At 42.4% G+C, this 6121-nt stretch overlaps 1 pseudogene; it reads right to left on the bottom strand.

Moving 5' to 3' along the window:
• Positions 1 to 1099: 1099 nt before the first annotated feature.
• On the bottom strand, positions 1100 to 3385 carry LOC148874596 (receptor-like protein kinase FERONIA pseudogene; annotated as a pseudogene).
• Positions 3386 to 6121: the final 2736 nt, after the last annotated feature.

Raw genomic sequence — 6121 nt, 5'->3', positions numbered from 1 at the left:
GCTGAATGGAGGAATAGGACTTCTACCACTTACACCACTTAGGTGAAATCCAACATGAGTTGTGATAGACAATGTGAGGAATTTCCATTTCAAGAGAAATTTTAATTCTTCAAAATGATAAGTTTGATCAGGAATTATGAGAGGAGAAGAAATATTAGGGAAAATGGAATGCTTTCTAAAACTTAAAACTTTGTTAACATATGCAAATTAAACACTTAAAATTTAACACCAAACAGCAAGTCAAGGCATGTGTCTTTGCTGAATGGTAAACACAAGATAAAAATAATAATTTTTATTTTTTTAATTATTTTATTACCATTTTTGTTGAAATTAATATTCAATTGCCAAAGTCTTTTTTCAATTTATTTATCATATAAATTATAAAAATTAGACATTTATGATCGACTATATAGATTATTTCATAAATTGTATATACGATATGTGGAATAAAAAAGTGTGGTGGGTAATGATCCACACCATGCCTACAAAACACCAGTCTTAGTGTGGATTGGCCACGCAATCTATCCACAGTTCAAAACAATTGCGAACTGTGGTGTGGATTGATCCCTGCCACTAAGTGTGGTGTGGACTGGTCTACACCACCCAATTTTTCATCCACACTACATACCACTAGTTTTTGTGTTTTAGCCAAACAATGCTCACCCATTATTTGCTACTTGCCCTTTTATCTTAAGAATAACTTACCATAAATTCAGAATTCACCATTATAGCATAGGTTTTTATTCTAAACTGTTTTTTTTTTTTTATAAATTTTTACTATAAACAGTCGAATTGCGGAAAACAAATTCTATGAAACTGTTACATTTCTAGAAAACATTGTTGGATAAAATGACTGAAAGGCTGTATTTGGTTGCAGTGCAATTTTATTTGCACTAGTACAAATGTATGGAAGTGTAAATGAAAAAAAAAATGCAAAATTTGGTTTACTTTTGTTTTGGATCGATTTTACGTTATTCTTCTTTGGGTTTTATTTTACTTTATTTGTACTGCAACACCAAAACATTTGCACTGCCATATAGCTATTATCATCATCCAGTGATTATTTGCAAAATCGTTGTTCGAGTGTACAAAGGCCAAGCAATGCATTTGATGCCTCACGACCAATGAAACAGATTAAAGCAAATCCCACTTGCAAAAGCCGGCCGGAGATTATACTGCTTCCACTGTTGTCATCAGTCCAATGAAAAAGGAGCCAAAAACTTCTAGCATTATCACCGGCCTTCCGGGTTTACGATTTCAGAGAAGGACATCACGCCATTACATTCGCTAGTGATAATTCTTCCTCCATCTCTGCACGAATCATCAACACTGTTGCTAATCTTCTCTGCGCTCTCTTGGAGTTGCAATGCAAATTCAAGGTTCCACAGTACGTCAGCCATTGTTGGCCGTTCTGCTCCACGGTCAGCCAGGCACTTCTCTGCAATCTTCGTGAACTTCTTTAAGCACTCAGGTGCAATCTTGTCCCTCAAATATGGATCAAGGATTTGATCAAGGGTCGCATTGTGTAAGCAGCATAGAGCCCAATGAGCCAACAAAACCTCATCTTCTGGAAGCTTATGGTCCAACGCTGGTCTGGCGCATAATACTTCGAACAACACCACGCCGAAAGAATAGACGTCAGATTTCTCCGTTAGATGCTGCCGCCGGTAATACTCTGGATCCAAATACCCAAAACTACCCTTCACTGCCGTGCTGACGTGAGTGTGGGACAAGCTACTTGCAGTGGGCCCCATCTTGGATAAGCCGAAGTCTGAAACCTTGGCCACCCATTTCTCATCCAAGAGGATGTTTGTTGTCTTGACATCACGATGGATAATCTTGTACTTGTCACCAGTATGGAGGTAGTGTAAACCACGTGCGGCTCCAATGCAGATCTCAAGCCTTTGCTTCCATGGCAGAGGAGAAGTTTTGTAGAGATGATGACGGAGGGTACCCTGGGACATGTGGTCGTAGACGAGGATCAACTCTCCACGCTCCTCACAGTAGCCGATGAGGGAGACGAGATGGAAATGTCGTAGCTTGGATAGCAGCTCGATCTCGGTTTGGAACTCGTGGGCTCCCTGTTGGGATTTTGGGTTTCCACGCTTGACTGAAACGGAGGTGGCTCCACCGTCGATACAGCCCCTGTATACTTTGCCGAACCACCTACACCGATCATTCTGCTCTCATCAAAATTGTTTGTGGCCGCTTTGATCTCTGCCAACGAGAAATGACGGCAAAGATTGGACAACTGGGGTATTGAAGTGTTGCTCTTCACACTTCTGGCTCGCCGGGAAGAAAAGAAGAATATGATAGAGACTATAACTACAACACCCGCCACCCCTCCGGCAACAATGAACGAAATCTGTTTCTTTGAATTATCTGAGCGTCGGGAAGATGACCATGTAGGGGATAACGACCAATTCCGTGTAGGAATTGGATTGGGTTCGGAGAGATCGCCGTCCGTTTTGCTCAATTTGAAGATCTCTAATCCATTTAAGATTCCATCGGAGTATAAAGGCTTTGCTTCTAAGTTGGGACGTAGCGCGAGCCACATATCTTGATTGCCTTCATTTCCATTTGGACCCACAACGATGTGATCTCTATACACTGGAATACCGTTTCCGCCGCTCCACTCGATGATGTCGACGCGTTCTTCTGCCGTTTGATTTCTAATAAAGATTCTAAAGATCCTTTCGGAACGCTTTGTTATCTCATGTTGGAACTCGCAGAAATGGAGCCTGAAAAGGTAATAGAAGCCTGATGAATCAACAGGAAAATACCAAGTCAGGTCATACTTTTCATTCAGAGACTTGTTCATTCCCATCGACCGTGCAGTGCGGTAGACACTCTCTGGTGCTGTGTAGCTAGGTACTGAAGGAGTATACGTGACCGAGATAGTCATATTAGAAGGAATAACACCCAGTTGGCCACCGTGAAAGTAAGGAGTATCCTCTGACCATGTGCGATACATGCCAGTATCATCTTGAGGTGAAACTTCTCCTCCTCCGACGTTTAATCGATAAACCATCTCAAGGGCGACAGGAATATCATTCTGCCGAATTGCATAAGGGAGTATTTCATCTCGAATGTAGAAATTATCGGGCATGGAAAGGATCTCGATTCCATTCACAAAGCCATGTGTTTCGAAAATATTGGGAGTTGGTGAGAAAGTGATGATTAATTCGCTCTGCCTCTCTATGTTGACAACAAATTCTTTGAAGAAGCGATCCGTGTCGAGGAAATTTGCGGTAAGAGAGGCACTGAAGTTACGGAGGAGAATATAAGGACCAGCGGAAACGTCAAAGAAAGCATAGCTTTGATTGAGATTAGAATATGAAGTCTCCTCTCTAATCTGTTCAGAATTTATCGCTCTGCTCTGCATAATTTTTGTTCATTTTCACGTGCAAACATCTATGGATTTTTCAAGACTCTGACTTTTCTATCCAATGTTGGTAAACTAGCGTGTTGGGCCCCCTCCTTCGCAAGGGCAAATGCGAAGACAAATGCAGTTAAAAAAATAATTGTAAAAATAAAAGAAGGATTTAAGATTTATTTATTTATTATCTCAAAAAAAATATTTATTTATTTATTTAGAGCTTACCATTCTCCATGCCCCCGTCTAAGATTGGATTTTAGTAAGTTTAATTGCCAAAGGTGGGGTTTTACTTCACAACTTTTTTACAGCACTATTAAACACCGAGTTGTTCCATTGGATGATGCATTTTGGATTTTGTTGTTCTGTGACTTCTACTCGCTGATATATGTTCTCTTTTGGAGACAATTGACCTTCATTGTTAACGTTTCACGACTTTTGGCGTTGTTTGTAGGGGTCTCGTGAGATGTTATATCTTCCCATGCTTAGTTTTTTAAGAGGGGCATTTTGGACGATGGACAAGTGGACGCTGTCAGTGATGCAGCGTCCCACTTCGCCGGCTCGACATGCGGCAGTCAACATTAGGTATGAAGACAAGTTAGAGCAAGCTTGTTCTACAACATCAAATATGCGGCTGAACTTGGGCGAGCCGATCCTTCGACAGGCTCAGCACGCCCGAAACAGCCCTGCGGACAATGCCCGCATAAGCGCTGTAACTACAACACATAGAATGGTACATCGATTTGACCACCTCCAGACCAGCAGGCGACCTGTAACTGCTGCATGGATCTAGCAAACAACTAATCAATGCACCCCACGATTTAGGAAACAACTTCGTACATGGCTCAGAGATATTGCCTGATAGCACTTGAACCTGAGGTAGCTATAAAAAGATCATAGGATCACTCCAAAAGGTAGGCACACATAAGCCCTCACTCTCTCTCTCACATTCTCTTTGGAAGAACTATTCACTGACTTAAGCATCGGAGTGTCCTCCTAGGTAAAGACTTACCCAAGCACTCTAACCTCTCTTTCCTTTCAGTTCTCAGCTCGGCCTCACAGCTTAGCACACTAGCTCGACTCACACTGTAGATTGAACTCGAATCCACTCTCCAGACAAAGAAGACATTGCGGCCCCAAATGAACAAGGACCAACAGAAAGCCAAGTAGAGGCCCCCATTGAATCTAATGTGGCGAGCTCCGCCGAAGGTACCAGAAGAAAGAAAAGAATGCACCGTGTAGGGATAAAGATACAACTCGCTCGGGCAGGGGGTGAAGCTCGACCAAGAGAAGGTAGTGCGGCAATAGGGAGAATAATCACCTTATCTGAACAACTAGGTTTGACTAGGGAAACCCCTCTTGCACCAGAAATCCTCAGAGCTCCACGCCCTAGAAACTTTCGGGCACCCTACCTTGGAATCTTACCGAGGGAAATCAAACCCGATGGAACATGTTAATGGTTTTCAAGCTCTAATGCTCCTTCACGGAGCTAATGACGCTAGCATGTGCATAGTGTTTCCCACCACCTTAAAAGAAGAAGTTTGGTTATGGTATTCGGAACTGGCCCTAGGATCCATAAAAAATTGGGACCGATTCACCCAACTCTTCATCAACCAATTCATCACGAGCACACAACACTCAAAATCAGCTATGTGCCTGTTTAACATAGTCCAGGAGCCTAATGAACCACTTAGAGAATACATCTAACACTTCAATATGAAAAGATTGCAGATCCTGATTTGGACCCCTCTATATAGCTGATAGCAGCCAAAAAGGGCATTAAGCACTGAAAGCTAAAACAGGAGCTAGAACTCTACCCTCCAACTACTATGGAAAGATTCCTCATAGTTGCTCATGAATTCTTTAGGGCAGAAGAAGCAGTCGGAGGGGGGACTGAGACAATAGGAAAAAGGAAATGAACAGATGAAGAAGCAAGCACCAACCGAACCAAATGAAGGAGTAGATCACCTCGTAAAAAGTAGATCTTCAAGGAGAAGGCATAGCAGGTTGTCGTGCCGAAAAAGCAGATTACCAAACAAAAGAACATTTTGAGGATAGTTGTACCAACAACCCCAACCACCAGCCTTCTCAAGGAAAAAGAAACGATTCCTCCAATTCCTAACCTTATTTGGGAAGTTAAAAATTTTATTCCCACTAGAAAAGGGAGATAAAAACAGAAGGGACCCGAAACCCACTTCATGTGCACCAAAGCTGAGAGAGCCTCAATACTTAGAGGAAAATCACGGTGATGAAACAAATTGATTAACCCAATCAGCATCCTAACCCCATTAGGAGCGAGCTGGCCTAGGGACACCTGATAGTGCACTAGGACAACAATGATGAAGGGAAAAACAAAGGCCAGCCGCCAAAGACTCTTCGTAGACACATAAACCTTCCGAGCCATGCTTCCAAGGATAACGACCAGGACCATACATGATCCATTGGTACTCATCTGGGATCTTGTATCTATGACACAATTCTACCACCTCGTCCCATAACAACTCGATTCCCCCAAATGAAGTCGTCGCATCCTTGACCTCCTCCCTTTTACCTACCATCGCTTCATCATAGAAAGTCTCGAAAGAATTTTCACCGGAGGAGCTAGACTCCTCCCCTAACCTGTTACAGTGAACCCTATTCTCTGAAGAACTATGCAACATATTGGAAGTGAAATACTCACCGAAAGAGACGCTGGGAAGGACTTGGAAACAACCACCGCCGGACTTGATAGAAGAAAAACACATC

This window comes from Nelumbo lutea, chromosome 1, assembly GCF_056320005.1.
Source record: "Nelumbo lutea isolate HS-2025 chromosome 1, American lotus-T2T, whole genome shotgun sequence".
Lineage (NCBI taxonomy): Eukaryota > Viridiplantae > Streptophyta > Magnoliopsida > Proteales > Nelumbonaceae > Nelumbo > Nelumbo lutea.
The sequence above is the reverse complement of the archived record's forward strand: the minus strand, read 5'-3'. Positions and strand labels throughout refer to the sequence as shown.